The sequence below is a fragment of the Aphelocoma coerulescens genome, unplaced genomic scaffold (assembly GCF_041296385.1).
Source record: "Aphelocoma coerulescens isolate FSJ_1873_10779 unplaced genomic scaffold, UR_Acoe_1.0 HiC_scaffold_70, whole genome shotgun sequence".
Lineage (NCBI taxonomy): Eukaryota > Metazoa > Chordata > Aves > Passeriformes > Corvidae > Aphelocoma > Aphelocoma coerulescens.
This window is the reverse complement of record NW_027184055.1, coordinates 1,937,117-1,952,594: the sequence shown is the minus strand read 5'-3', so window position 1 is coordinate 1,952,594 and position 15,478 is coordinate 1,937,117. Positions and strand designations below refer to the sequence as shown.

General features: G+C 59.6%; 1 pseudogene; it reads left to right on the top strand.

Annotated features, from left to right (window-relative positions):
* The first annotated feature begins 9,537 nt into the window (after positions 1-9,537).
* On the top strand, positions 9,538-10,429 carry LOC138102345 (zinc finger protein 551-like; annotated as a pseudogene).
* The last annotated feature ends 5,049 nt before the right edge of the window (positions 10,430-15,478 follow it).

Sequence of the window (15,478 nt, the reverse complement as noted above, 5' to 3'; positions counted from 1 at the left end):
GACAGTACAGAACCTCCTAGAAACAAGGCTCCATTGTGACACCGTGGGGAATCAGGGAATCAAGGAGCCCATGGTGACACGGCCAGGCCGCATGGAACCAATGGTCCATTGTTACAGTGCGGATTCAAGAAGACCATGGTGACACCACGGAGCATCATGGAACCATAGTCCATTGTGACACAGCGGGGCCTCATGGAAACAAGGGGACCATTGTGGCAAAGCAGGGCCTAATGCAAGCATGGAGAGCATTGTGACACTAAGGAAACTCCTGGAACCAAGATGACCACTGGCACATCATGGAACCTCATGGAAGCAAGCCTCCATGATGACTTTGGAGGGCCTCATCGAGCACAGGATCCATTGTGACACAGCAGGACCTGGTGCAACCAAGGAGCCTTTGTGATACTCCAGATGCGCATGGAAGCCAGGGTGCACTGAGACACAGCAGGGCCTTGTTGGAACCAAAGACACCTCTGCAAAAAGCAGGCGAGCTCATAGAAGCAAGGAGTCCATTGTTACAACATAAAAGCTATGGAACCAAGGGACCATTGTGACACTGCGGGGCCTCATGGAACCAATTGTCCATGATGACAATGCGGATCAAAGGAGACCATGGTGACACTGCGGAACCGCATGGAACCAAGGAGCCACTGTGACACAGTGGGGCCTCATGGAATCAAGGAGCCATTGTGACCCAGGTGTTGCATGTGAAGGCAAGGAGCCATTGTGACACTTTGGGCTTCTTCCCTTGAGCTCTGCAGCTGGCTGTCCCAGCCCAGCGCACCATGTGCCACCTGCTCTCCTCAGGGCTCTGCCTGCACACAGGCCCAGGAGAAGTTTTCCTGTTTGCAAGGAAAGAATGGAAAAGCCTGAGCAGGTTTCCTAAACAACAAAGCCCGCTCAGGAGCCACATGCTCAGTACAGGCTGCCTGGAACGATGGCCCCTTTCTACAAGGGTCAGTGTGAGCAGGAATGATCTCTGGGAGCAGAATTCTCGGAGTCTTTCCACTGAATTCTCTGTGCCTGTGTCTTGGGGTGACTTTAGGATGTGTATCCCCTATGGCTGCTCTATGCCCAGAAGTTAACTTGGTGCATTTCTGTGCCTTTCAACTGAGCCTGAGAGGGGGGAGAGGAAAAAAATCCGGACAAACTTCTCAGAGCGTTTGTTCAAGGACACACATACACACTCCTCTGCATCCTGCTTGCAGCAAGGGTGGAGGAAGCAACCTTCTTGCTTTTGAGCCAGTTTTCAGCTCCTTTTCTCTGCAGGGAGATGGAGAGTTGAACTTTGTTCTCCTGGGACTTTGGGGGTTTTTTTCCCTTCTTCTCTTCTTGACTGTTTCAACATCAGACCACACCGGGAGAATTTTCGCCCGAGGTGGGGGCCCTGAATGTGGGCCCATGGCCCAGCTCCAAGGTGGAGGAGAGAGACTACACCTCCAGAAGTGTTGGGGTTCCTCCCCTCTGCCATGAGGTCATGGGAGAGGGGACCCTGGGGTAGAGGCATGGCCAGGGCAGGGGGTCTCCCTGCTCCCTGCTCACATGTGCCCTAATCCTGTTCAGCACTGGTTATTTTGTGTTGCCCTGTGCCAGGAGGGCCCTGCTTGTCCCGGGATTGCTCAGTTCTTTGGCAGTGCCCCGCCCATGTGGCTGGAGAAGAAAGAGCTCTGAAATTTTTCTCAAGAATCGCTCCCTATTTCTTTCCACGGGCCTCGCTGTCTAGGGATGTTTCAGGAGACCCCACTGAAACACGGAGGGACTCTCAAATTATCCCAGCTTTCTCTCCACAGCGAGAGGTTTTACTATTTAGCATTGTTATCCTTTTCCTGTGTGTTTGTTAAATAAACAGTTTCTATCTCTTTCACTTTCTTCCGAGGAAAATTCTTTTTTCCCGAACCTGGTGGGGGAGGGCTGGGTGTAACCTGCCTTCTACCAGAGGATATCTTCCTCCAAATTTGTCCAGACCGGCACAGCCTGTCCTTTCCCTGGGTGTCTGTTGCAGATGGAAGCTGCTGGTGCCATTGTCAGCTTGAAGCCCTCTTTTGATGCAAGCAGATGTTGCCAGCTGTGTTCAGCAGCTGTTGCTCAATGTTTCTGCAAAGCTTTTGTGTTCCTCATGGAACCAAGGAGCCTTTGTGACACTGCAGGGGCTGATGGCATCAAGGAGACAATTGTGACAGTACAGAACCTCCTAGAAACAAGGCTCCATTGTGACACCGTGGGGAATCAGGGAATCAAGGAGCCCATGGTGACACGGCCAGGCCGCATGGAACCAATGGTCCATTGTTACACTGCGGATTCAAGAAGGCCATGGTGACACCACGGAGCATCATGGAACCATACGTCCATTGTGACACAGCGGGGCCTCATGGAAACAAGGGGACCATTGTGGCAAAGCAGGGCCTAATGCAAGCATGGAGAGCATTGGGACATTGTGGGGAATCATGGAAGCATGGAGAGCATTGTGACACTAAGGAAACTCCGGGAACCAAGATGACCACTGGCACATCATGGAACCTCATGGAAGCAAGCCTCCATGATGACTTTGGAAGGCCTCATGGAGCACAGGATCCATTGTGACACAGCAGGACCTGGTGCAACCAAGGAGCCTTTGTGATACTCCAGATGCGCATGGAAGCCAGGGTGCACTGAGACACAGCAGGGCCTTGTTGGAACCAAAGACACCTCTGCAAAAAGCAGGCGAGCTCATAGAAGCAAGGAGTCCATTGTTACAACATAAAAGCTATGGAACCAAGGGACCATTGTGACACTGCGGGGCCTCATGGAACCAATTGTCCATGATGACAATGCGGATCAAAGGAGACCATGGTGACACTGCGGAACCGCATGGAACCAAGGAGCCACTGTGACACAGTGGGGCCTCATGGAATCAAGGAGACCATTGTGACCCAGGTGTTGCATGTGAAGGCAAGGAGCCATTGTGACTCTTTGGGCTTCTTCCCTTGAGCTCTGCAGCTGGCTGTCCCAGCCCAGCGCACCATGTGCCACCTGCTCTCCTCAGGGCTCTGCCTGCACACAGGCCCAGGAGAAGTTTTCCTGTTTGCAAGGAAAGAATGGAAAAGCCTGAGCAGGTTTCCTAAACAACAAAGCCCGCTCAGGAGCCACATGCTCAGTACAGGCTGCCTGGAACGATGGCCCCTTTCTACAAGGGTCAGTGTGAGCAGGAATGATCTCTGGGAGCAGAATTCTCGGAGTCTTTCCACTGAATTCTCTGTGCCTGTGTCTTGGGGTGACTTTAGGATGTGTATCCCCTATGGCTGCTCTATGCCCAGAAGTTAACTTGGTGCATTTCTGTGCCTTTCAACTGAGCCTGAGAGGGGGGAGAGGAAAAAAAACCGGACAAACTTCTCAGAGCGTTTGTTCAAGGACACACATACACACTCCTCTGCATCCTGCTTGCAGCAAGGGTGGAGGAAGCAACCTTCTTGCTTTTGAGCCAGTTTTCAGCTCCTTTTCTCTGCAGGGAGATGGAGAGTTGAACTTTGTTCTCCTGGGACTTTGGGGGTTTTTTTCCCTTCTTCTCTTCTTGACTGTTTCAACATCAGACCACACCGGGAGAATTTTCGCCCGAGGTGGGGGCCCTGAATGTGGGCCCATGGCCCAGCTCCAAGGTGGAGGAGAGAGACTACACCTCCAGAAGTGTTGGGGTTCCTCCCCTCTGCCATGAGGTCATGGGAGAGGGGACCCTGGGGTAGAGGCATGGCCAGGGCAGGGGGTCTCCCTGCTCCCTGCTCACATGTTCCCTAATCCTGTTCAGCACTGGTTATTTTGTGTTGCCCTGTGCCAGGAGGGCCCTGCTTGTCCCGGGATTGCTCAGTTCTTTGGCAGTGCCCCGCCCATGTGGCTGGAGAAGAAAGAGCTCTGAAACTTCTCTCAAGAATCGCTCCCTATTTCTTTCCACGGGCCTCGCTGTCTGGGGATGTTTCAGGAGACCCCACTGAAACACGGAGGGACTCTCAAATTATCCCAGCTTTCTCTCCACAGCGAGAGGTTTTACTATTTAGCATTGTTATCCTTTTCCTGTGTGTTTGTTAAATAAACAGTTTCTATCTCTTTCACTTTCTTCCGAGGAAAATTCTTTTTTCCCGAACCTGGTGGGGGAGGGCTGGGTGTAACCTGCCTTCTACCAGAGGATATCTTCCTCCAAATTTGTCCAGACCGGCACAGCCTGTCCTTTCCCTGGGTGTCTGTTTCAGATGGAAGCTGCTGGTGCCATTCTCAGCTTGAAGCCCTCTTTTGATGCAGCAGATGTTGCCAGCTGTGTTCAGCAGCTGTGGCTCAATGTTGATGCAAAGCTTTTGTGTTCCTCATGGAACCAAGGAGCCTTTGTGACACTGCAGGGGCTGATGGCATCAAGGAGACAATTGTGACAGTACAGAACCTCCTAGAAACAAGGCTCCATTGTGACACCGTGGGGAATCATGGACTCAAGGAGCCCATTGTGACACGGCCAGGCCGCATGGAACCAATGGTCCATTGTTACACGGCGGATTCAAGAAGACCATGGTGACACCACGGAGCATCATGGAACCATACGTCCATTGTGACACAGCGGGGCCTCATGGAAACAAGGGGACCATTGTGGCAAAGCAGGGCCTAATGCAAGCATGGAGAGCATTGGGACATTGTGGGGAATCATGGAAGCATGGAGAGCATTGTGACACTAAGGAAACTCCGGGAACCAAGATGACCACTGGCACATCATGGAACCTCATGGAAGCAAGCCTCCATGATGACTTTGGAAGGCCTCATGGAGCACAGGATCCATTGTGACACAGCAGGACCTGGTGCAACCAAGGAGCCTTTGTGATACTCCAGATGCGCATGGAAGCCAGGGTGCACTGAGACACAGCGGGGCCTTGTGGGAACCAAAGACACCTCTGCAAAAAGCAGGCGAGCTCATAGAAGCAAGGAGTCCATTGTTACAACATAAAACCTATGGAACCAAGGGACCATTGTGACACTGCGGGGCCTCATGGAACCAATTGTCCATGATGACAATGCGCATCAAAGGAGACCATGGTGACACTGCGGAACCGCATGGAACCAAGGAGCCATTGTGACACAGTGGGGCCTCATGGAATCAAGGAGACCACTGTGACCCAGGTGTTGCATGTGAAGGCAAGGAGCCATTGTGCCACTTTGGGCTTCTTCCCTTGAGCTCTGCAGCTGGCTGTCCCAGCCCAGCGCACCATGTGCCACCTGCTCTCCTCAGGGCTCTGCCTGCACACAGGCCCAGGAGAAGTTTTCCTGTTTGCAAGGAAAGAATGGAAAAGCCTGAGCAGGTTTCCTAAACAACAAACCCCGCTCAGGAGCCACATGCTCAGTACAGGCTGCCTGGAACGATGGCCCCTTTCTACAAGGGTCAGTGTGAGCAGGAATGATCTCTGGGAGCAGAATTCTCGGAGTCTTTCCCATGGGGTCAGTCCCTGCCCTGGCCAGCGGGGGGTCCCTCCCATGGGGTCAGTCCCTGCCCTGGCCAGCGGGGGGTCCCTCCCCAGCCGTGCGGTCACTCCCCGGCCCTGCCCTGAGGCGCGGGGCAGTCGCGGGGCAGCCGCGCTCCGGCCCCGTCAGCGGCAGCGCCCCTTCGTGCCGGGCAGGAGCGGCAGAAGGAGCCGGGCGGCGGCGGGGGCTGAACCCCGGCAGCAGCGAGGAGGAAGAAGAGGAAGAAGAGGAAGAAGAGGAAGAAGAGGAAGAAGAGGAAGAGGAAGAAGAGGAAGAAGAGGAAGAAGAGGAAGAAGAGGAAGAAGAGGAAGAAGAGGAAGAAGAGGAAGAAGAGGAAGAAGAGGAAGAAGAGGAAGAAGAGGAAGAAGAGGAAGGGGCCGGGGCCGCCTGCGGTGTCCGATCCCCGGCAGCAGCTGGGAGGCCTCGGGCAGCGGCGGCGGGCGGGGCCCTTTGGAGCCGCCCCGAGGGCTCGGTGCCGCCCCAGGCCCCTGAAGGAGCCGCTCGGCGGGACGGGCGAGCTGGGAACGAGAGAAAACCGAGAGAAAAGAAGAAAATCCGATCAAAGAGCCGCACCGAGAGGCGTCTCCGCCGGCCCGTGACACTGAAGGAGCTGCACTGAGAGACCGGCGAGGAGCCCGGCGCTGAAAGAGCCGCAGCGGAGGGCGTGGGATGGGAGGTGCGAATGGAATAAAAGAAGGAGAATGGAATAATAAATTCTAGAAGAAGTGCACGGGGAGTGGCGGCTGCGCAGCGACTGAAAGAGCTGCAGCGAGGGAGCGTCGGGGCAGCAGCGCGGGGTCTCGGCCGCTCCGTGTGACCGAAAGAGCCGCAGCGAGGGACGGGCGGGGCGCGGCTCGGATCGAGCCCTCCAGCTGCGCCAAGAGCGGCGACCCCGCGGGACCGCGCCGGGGCCGGGCGGCGGCGGCAGCCGGAGCCGGGGAAGCGGCTTGGAGCGGCGGAGACGAGCGGGGTGTTCCCGTCAGCTCCGCTCAGCCCTCGGGCACCGGGGGGTTCCGGGGCTTGTTCCCGTCAGCTCCGCTCAGCCCTCGGGCACCGCGCTGGGGCCCCGCGCACTTTTCCAGCCCGGCCGCCCCCACGGGCCGGGCCCCGCGGCTCCCGCTGCCGCCGCCTCGGCCCCGCCGAGCCCAGAAACCCCGGAAAATCGCTCCCATGCACTAAAGAACCTTTCCGTGCGCAGCCAGGGGCGCAGAGGGGGGATCCTTATGAAGTCCTCTCCCCTCAGTCCCTCCTGGGCACGGCCGGGCATTAGCGCAGCTCCCGGGGCTGTGTCCCGGCACCGGCTGCTGCCCCAGGGCACGGGGCTGCCGCGCTCGGGCATCAAACGCGACAGATTTGGGGAGCAGGGACAGCCACAGAAAGCCTCGGGGAGCCCTCGGGAGCCTGGAGCTGCACGAGGGCCACAAAGGATGCCCTGGACACAGCGATGGCCCCAGCAGCGGCTCTGCCCCCCAGCACGGGGCTGTGTCCCAGACCCCCCGCTCCAGCCCGAGGTTTGGGGGCGGCAGCGGAGCTGCTGGACGGAGGACGGCTGGAGGAGCAGGAGCGGGAGGAAGAGGAGGGATAAAGGGGGAGGGGCGGGAGGAAGAGGCGGGACAGAGGAGGAAGGAAGAGGAGCCTCCATGTGCATCCATCGCTCTCTGTGTCCGCAGCTCTCGGCCTCGGGAACACCGCTCCCCCCATCCCGCAGGTGACCGGGGAGGGGCAGCTCGCCTGCGGGGTATCCGCCAGCTCCGAGGGAGTTTTGGGGCACCCCTAATCCTGAGGGGGCGGTGCTGGCAGCGGGGGACACGTGGCTCCGGCACCTCTGGCCCCAGCTGAGCCCCCCCCGCCCCCAGCGCCCCCCGGAGCGGAATTTGGGGAGGGGGAGGTGGGGGCGGCCAGGCCGGGCCCCCCCGCGCTGTCCCGGCGGGGGCCGAGTGCGGGCGGGAGCCCCGCGGGGCCCGGCCCTGCCCGGGCACGGCTGATGCCGCCCGCCCGCGCTCCGCACTGGTCCGGACTGGTGCTCCCAGTGCCGTGCGGGGCGGGGCCGCTCTGGGGACCCCCCAGGGCACAGCGCGGCTGCTTTGGGGCTGTCGGCAGCGCCCGGCGCTGGGCATGGGGCGTGTGGGGGCAGCTGGGGCCGCACTGGTGGCACTGGTGGTGCTGGGAGCCCCCCCGGGCGCGGGGTGAGCGGTGAGAAGGGGGGCGGGTCTGGGACCCCAAATGGAGCGAAATGGGGAATGGAACCCCCAAAGGGAGCAGGAGGGGCCTGGAACCCCCAAAACCAAGGCCGGGGGAGGGGAGGTGGGGATTGGGGATGGGGAAGGTGCAGAAGGAGGAGGGGAAGAGGGGGCTGGGACCCCCAAAGAAAGCGGGATGGGGATGGGACACCCAAATTGAGCTGGAATGGGGCTGTGGATTGGGGGAACGCTGAGAAAGGGGAGGAGAGGGGAGGGAAAGGTGGGGTTGGGACAGAAGACGAGCGGTTCCATGGGGGTGCAGCCCTGTCCCCCAGCACCTGAGCCCTGGAGCGATTCCCTGGGGCTCTGGGGAAGGGAGGGATCCGCACTGGGGGGGTCCCCAACCCCCCTGTCCATCCCTGGGGCTGATCGGGGGCTCCCCCCACACAGCAGCCGGTGCTGCGGCAGCCATGGGACAGAGGGGGTGGGAAAGGGGGGTCAGAGTGGGAGTGGAGGAGGAGCGGGAGGAAGAGGAGGGAGAGAGGAGGAGGAGGAGCTGGAGAACCACGAGGTTCCACCGCCCGCCCACTGTGTCCGCAGCACCCCCAGCCCCGGTAGCATCTTCCCCCCATCCTGCAGGTGAGCGGGGAGGGGGAGCTCACCCCAAATCTATCGGGGGGTCAGCAGGAGGGGTTTTTTTGGAGGGGTGTTTGGAGCTTGCAGATTCTGGAATCGAGCCCTAGATGTCCTTGCATGTCCCTGGGAGGGATTTTTTGGGCCAGATGGGACATGTGGATCTTGCAGGACTCCAAAGCTGAGCCATAATTGCCCCTTGGGGGTCTTGGGAGGTCCATGTGAGGATCGCCCAGTACTGGCAGGGTGGGACACTGGGTTTGGGGATCCCCAGGAGAGCTGGGGGCTGGAACACGGGACGCCTGGAGTGGGGAGAGCAGAGAGGGACGATACCAGAGCTGGGGGACTCCCAAGAGCCTGGAGGGGTGGGGGGGCCTGGAGATGAGGTGGGGTTGGGATCTCTCAGCCCTAAAAGGGGCTGTGAGGAGAGGGGGGAGCCCCAAGTGCCTGGAGTGGAGGGAGGCTGAAGAGGGAGACCCTGGGACCTCTGGGAGCCAAAGCAGAATCAGGAAAAAAGGGACCTGTGGGACCCCCAAAACCCCCCAGCATCCCTAAGCAGGACCCCGGAGAGGGGGGATCCCCAGGACCCACGGGACCCCCAGCAGCCCTGACAAGGGGGACCCCCAGAACCCCAAAGTGAGGAGACTGGAAAGGGGGAGCTCCTGGAGCCGTTTTTAGGACTCACTGCCAATTTTTTGTTAGTTTTTGTGGACACCGGTGAGTTCCAGAGATGGACTTGGGCAGGAGGAAGCCCCAACCCAACACACTCATCTCTTGTTTCTCCCAGAATGAGGATTTCCCATTCCCAACCCTTGGCCAGGTGGAGGAGGAGGCTGTGAGGAAGAGGAAGATGCCTCGGGACCCCCAGGCAGGTGAGGAGGAAGTCAGTGCCCCTTTCCCCCTCTCTCCTGCTCCATCTCCCAGCCCAGCATCGCCCCCGGCTGCAGGACAACCCCGCTGCCGACGCCGTCCTGCCGGGGACGGACTGGGGGGATCTCCTTCCCCTTCCCTGTGGCACGGAGGCAAATCCCATCCTCTCCTTGTCCTTCCTCCCGCAGACAAGGAGCTGAGCACGGAGCCCAGGGAGGACAAATCCCCGCGGCAGAACCTGGTGGAAGAGGCCATTTTGAGCAGCTCCATGGCACAGGAATCCAACGGGGAGGAAAAGCCCTGGAGATCCCGCAGGAGGAGGGGCTTCAAACGCAGCCGAGGGTGCCCTGAGGAGGAAAGACCCACCCTGTGCTGGGAAGGCAGCCGGAGATCCAGCCAGAGGTCAGAGCTGGTGGTTCATGAGCAGCTTCACAATGGGGAGAAGCCCCACAAGTGTGGGGAATGTGGGAGGAGCTTCAGGTGGAGCTCCAACCTGATCAATCACCAGAGGATCCACACTGGGGAGAGGCCCTATGAGTGTGGGGAATGTGGGAAGAGCTTCAGGTGGAGCTCCAACCTTTTCAATCACCAGAGGATCCACACCGGGGAGAGGCCCTATGAGTGTGGGGCATGTGGGAAGAGCTTCAGGTGGAGCTCCCACCTGATCAACCACCAGAGGATCCACACCGGGGAGAGGCCCTATGAGTGTGGGGAATGTGGGAAGAGCTTCAGCCAGAGCTCCAGCCTGATCCGCCACCAGCGCATCCACACTGGGGAGAGGCCCTATGAGTGTCCTGAGTGTGAGAAGAGTTTTCAGACCAGCTCCAATCTCCTCCTGCACCAGCGGATTCACACGGATGAGAGGCCCTTCCGCTGCCCCGACTGCAGGAAGGGCTTCAAACAAAACTCCACCCTCATCACCCACCGGCGCATCCACACCAGGGAGAGGCCCTACGAGTGTCCCCAGTGTGGGAAGAGCTTCTCAAAGAGCTCCTCCTTCATCATCCACCAGTGCATCCACACTGGGGAGAGGCCCTATGAGTGTCCCGAGTGTGGGAAGAGGTTTCAGACCAGCTCCAGTCTCCTCCGGCACGAGCGGATTCACAGGGATGAGAGGCCCTTCCGCTGCCCCGACTGCAGGAAGGGATTCAAGCAAAACTCCACCCTCGTCACCCACTGGCGCATCCACACCGGGGAGAGGCCCTACGAGTGTCCCCAGTGTGGGAAGAGCTTCTCAGACAGCTCTATACTTGACCAGACACCAACGGAGGCACCGCTAAGGGAAGCCCTGCGAGTGCCCCGACTGTGGGAAGAGCTTTGTCCTCTGCTCCAGCTCCATCTCCCATCAGGGGAGCCACGTTTGGCAGAGCCCTGGTGACCCACATTCCCTGTGATCCAGGTTGGGAAGACCCCTGGCTGGTGCTCTCCACGTTCTCCTGGATCCCTGTAGGCACCTGGGTGAACGCAGGGGCATGAACATCCATCGGGACTCAGATCGTCATTGGAAATTCATTGTGAAGAGCTGATTTTTTAACTTTACACCCCAAAATTTTCATCTGCTCTGTCCAATTGTTTTTTCTGGTGGTATCAAGCAACCCTGGATGACCTTGGAGATCTTCTGCAGCCTAAGTAATTTCTGTGTTAATCCCACTGAAACAACCAAAATTGGGGTAGAAATAAAGAAATTAAACAAAGAGATCTAAAGCGGCACCATTTTACTGGAATTTGGGGTTGAATTTGGGGTTCAGGGGAATATTCGGGAGGATCTGAGTGTTGTGGGGCTGTGAAGCCAGGCAGACTGGGGCCACAATCTTGTGTTGTCAGAACGTGTCCACCTGAGCCCACCTATTCTACAGGAATTCTGGTTGTCTGTCCCAGTCCCTGCTCTGGGTCTCCCCCTTTGGGGTGTGACGTCCAAAGTGCCCAAATCGCTGCTGAAGTGCCTGAGCTGCTCAGGGCTGTGGATGTTCCTGTCCCCCAGCCTGTCCTGGTCGGTGCCATGGGGGCTGGGAGGGGGCCTGGGGGGCTCCTTAAGGGACTGGGAGGGGCTTTTGTGGCTCTTGAGGGCATTTGTGGTTCTTGGAGGGGCCTTTTAGGGTGGTCTCTGAGAGAGTTTTGGTGATCTTGGCTGGGCCGTGTGTCTTGGAGAGAATTTTGTGGTTCTTGGGGTCATTTATGATGCAGGGAGTGGTTGGGGGGTTCCTGGCCAGGAGCTGTGGGGTGGTTTGAGGGGTCTGGGAGTGGCTGTGGGGCTGGGAGGGGGTTTTAGGGCCTCTCCCCCAGACTCCAAAGCTGCCACCAGACCCCACCCCCAAGATGCTGCTGGGGATCGGGGATTCCATGTTGGGGTTCATCCTCCTGGCACTGCAGGAGAAGGTGAGGGGGGGTCCCCAGGGGCCGTGTGTGTCCCCCCAGAGCGTGTGTGACCCCCCCCATCCCGGTGTCACCCCCTTTTCCCTGCCCACAGGGCTCCTGAGCCAGCCCCTGCTGCCCCGGGAGGGAATTTGGGGAGGGGGCAGAGGGGGTGCGCAGCCCCCGCCGGGGGATGACCCCGGCCCAGCGCCCTTCGTTCAGCACCGAGCTGGGCTTGGGGCCGCAGGAGGAAGAGGCCGATGGGAAGCAGATCCTGCAGGGGGGACAGGGCTTGGGCTCAGGGCAAGGTCCTGCCCTGCACACCTGGCTCAGGTGGGAGCCTGCCCCGGGAAGGGAGCGGGACATTCCCATCCCCACGGATCAGGGCTGGCAGCAGCGCTGGGAGCACGGACATGGAAATCCTGGGAGCCACTGGGACCGCACTGGGGGGTGAATGATCCCCCCCAGCACCTTTCCAGGCCGCCCTGCGACCTGAGAAATGCTCGCTGGGCCTCGGCCTTGGCCAAGAGCCCCCGGGCTCAGCTGCTCTGAGCTCAGGCGCTGCCGGCTCCCGCAGCCCGCCCAGGGCCGCCCTGCCCGTGCCGGGGCTGTGCTGGAATTCTCTGCTGCTGCTGGGCCACTCGGGGGGTCTGGCCCCGCAGGAAAGGTGACCCTGAGCCAGGAGCTTTCCTTGGCCGCAGCAAAGCCTCGGCACGGAAAGACCTTCCCAGCGCTGTGCCCTGGGCCGGGAGGGATTGTGCCACCAGAGCTGTCCCTCCATTTCTTCTGCCAGGCAGCTTTAGCACAGGAAAAGTGGAGAAGCCAGAGCTGCCTCTCAGTTTTCCGCAGCCCTCCAGAGGAATCCTGTGTGGGAAGCAGCCTGGGAACAGGGTTTCTGTGCCAGGGCAGGGGAATTCAGAGCCCTTTCCTCCCCCGTGGGCCCAGGCTCTGGCCCTTGCCCTTTGCAATGGCCCTGCAGCTGCCAGAGGGGCCTTTTTGGCTCAGCTGAGAGCAGTCCTGCTGCAAGGCTGTCCTCGAGCTGCTTGGGCTGCACATGTGCCCAGGGAATGCTCATTGCTTGCAGTCTCAGGCGCTGTGGGTGTGCAGGTGTAACTACTGCAGGAGGGAACAGCTCTGCTGGGGGCAGTTCTCTTTTTCTTGGTGGTTTTTCTGTTGAATGAACGTTCCCTGCCAGCTCCGGGCAGAGCTCTGTAGCTGTATGTGGCACTTGTCTGTGGCACTGTGGCTCAGGAGGTGGCCAAGGGGAGCTTGGCCGAGGTGTGGGCAGAGGAATGGCCATCAGGCCGGGCTGGGGGGTCAGCGGCCGGTCAGTTGCGTTGCGTGGCCGCGGCTCTGGACGCTTGTGTGGGAGCGTGTGCAGGGCTGGAAGGCTGGGGCTGCCGCCGCTGTGTCGCAGAGCCGGGAAGGCCGGGGCTGGCCCGGCCCTGGCCCGGCCCCGCCAGCTCTGCCAGCTGCCGGCGGGGACACAAAGGGCAGCTCCGAGCTGCGGCCGCTGCGCTGCGGCCGCACAAACGCAGCGCCCGCAGAGCTCCAGGGCAAGGTGCTGGCCCTGGCTCGGGGCTGGGCCGGGGCCAGCGGCAGAAAATCAACTTGCAGCTCGGGCCCCGCAGCAGGGAGGAGCAGCAATTGCTGGGGGACAGAGACTCTTGCCAAGGGCCTGCGGGGCCGGGCCCCAGGGAACGGCTTCCCGCTGCCCGAGGGCAGGCTGAGATGGGATGTGGGGCAGCAATGGTTCCCTGGCAGGGCGCTCAGGGCCTGGCACAGGCTGGCCCCAGAAGCTGCGGCTGCCCCTGCATCCCTGCAAGTGTCCCAGGCCGGCTCGGCCATTGGGGCTTCCTGCCCAGGAGGGCTGGGCTGGGCTGGGGCTGCTGAGGGCGGGATGGGCTCTGGCTGAGCCAGCTGAAGGCTGCGCATGATGAGGCCGGGGGGACCCCGTTCCTCAGTGGGTTCTGGGGTATCCCCCATTCCTGAAGGGATTTCAGGGTATGTCCCGTTCCTGAGGCAGTTTTGGGGTCCCCCCAGTGCTTCGGAGGGGTTCTGAGAGGGGGGCTCTGGTACTTGGAAGGGGGACCTATTGTCAGGGATGTGGGGAGCCCATTTTGGGAAGGATGCTGCTGTTTCTGGCAATGTTGAGAGGTTCTGAATGGGCTGTGGGGCCCTGGCTCTCATTTTGGGACTTGAGGTGAGCCCATGGGCACAGCAAGGGCTGAGGAGAGGTTCCAAGCTCCCATTTGGGATGGAGGGATTGAGCGGGGGCCTCCAATAAACTCAATGCCAGCCCCAATGTGTCGATGGCAGCCCCAAATGGCTCGATCCGTCAGCCCCAAGGCCCGGCTGTGGGGAGTCAGGAGCCACAGAAGGGGAATTGGTGTCCAGGAGGGGTGGGATGGGATGGGATGGGATGGGATGGGATGGGATGGGATGGGATGGGATGGGATGGGATGGGATGGGATGGGATGAGGTGGGATGGGATGGGATGGGATGGGATGGGATGGGATGGGATGGGATGGGATGGGATGGGATGGGATGGGATGGGGATGGGATGCGGATGGGATGGGGATGGCATCGTTGGGGTGGGATGAAGTTTGGAAGGGATGGGGTGGTTTTGCCGCTTGGAGTGGGGCACTCCAGGGAGGAAAACCAGGAGCTGCTTTTGGGGAGGCTCCTGGTGCTTTTTGACAATTTTGGGGCCTCTAAGTGGCTTCTGGGAGGTTGCACTGAATTTGGGGCAGGTGCCATAAAACCTCTGCAATTTGTGGGACTGAGGCGAGGTCCCCACATTTTGAGAGGGTGAGAGGACCCCAACTGGGAGGGGATCCTGCTGCTTTGCACCCCTTCCATGGGGTGAGAAGTGGCTTTTTAGGGAAGGAAGGAATTCGGAAGGAAGGAAGGAATTCGGAAGGAAGGAATTCAGAAGGAAGGAAGGAATTCAGAAGGAAGGAAGGAATTCAGAAGGAAGGAAGGAAGGAAGGAAGGAAGGAAGGAAGGAAGGAAGGAAGGAAGGAAGGAAGGAAGGAAGGAAGGAATTCAGAAGGAAGGAAGGAAGGAAGGAAGGAAGGAAGGAAGGAAGGAAGGAAGGAAGGAAGGAGTGAAAACAATGTAAGTTCTGAATGAAACAAAAAAAATAACACAGTTGTAAATAACACAGTTGTCTTTTAAAAAATACCAATTCCCTCTGAATCCAAAGTTGCAGAAGACTTTTCACTCCACATTGGGGTTTTATCTCTCATACTTTTTCTGGTTCTTTTCTTTTTTCTCTTGTTTTTAATAGATAACACCTGCTAGGAAAGAAAGACTCCCAGGCAAAAGCCAAAGCCAAAGTCCTTTGAAAACCCTGCATTCCCTGGGAGCATTCAGGAGCCCCCCAGGGCCATTCCTGACCAAGGCTCCCCATGGGACTCCTTGCAGCAGATCCCTGAGGCCACTGGGATGTGGGGGGATGCTGAGGGCAGGACAAGGGGCTGACAGTGCCCAGCCTTGCTGGGGCTGTGCCAGGAGGCCCCAGGGCCTCAGGACAAGGTGTCTCCTCCCAGCCCTTGGTGGCACAGACGCTGCTGTGCCCCAGGGCACCAAGACTTGGCTTCTCCTGGGCACTGCCAGCCCTGCCAGGGCCCTTGGCCATGTCCAGCACAGCTTGTCCTGCGCTGTCCCACCGCTGCTGCTGTGTCCCTGCAGGCTGCACACTCCCATCTCGCTGCCCCGCCAGCTCTGCCCTGCCACTGCCAGCCCTGGCCTGAGCTGTGCCCAGCCTCACCCTCTGTGCCTTGGGCACACACACATGCCCTGAGCTCCTCCTCCCTCTGGGTGCTTCTCCTGCCCCAGCGCTGCCCTGGGAGGGACATTTCCTCCTCCTCATGCCCAGTGTCCCCCTGCCCAGCTGCTCTGTGGGGCAGTGCGTGTCTCTCCTGCTGTTCCCTCCCTCCCTCCCAGGAAAGCTGCACCATGTGGGGCACGGC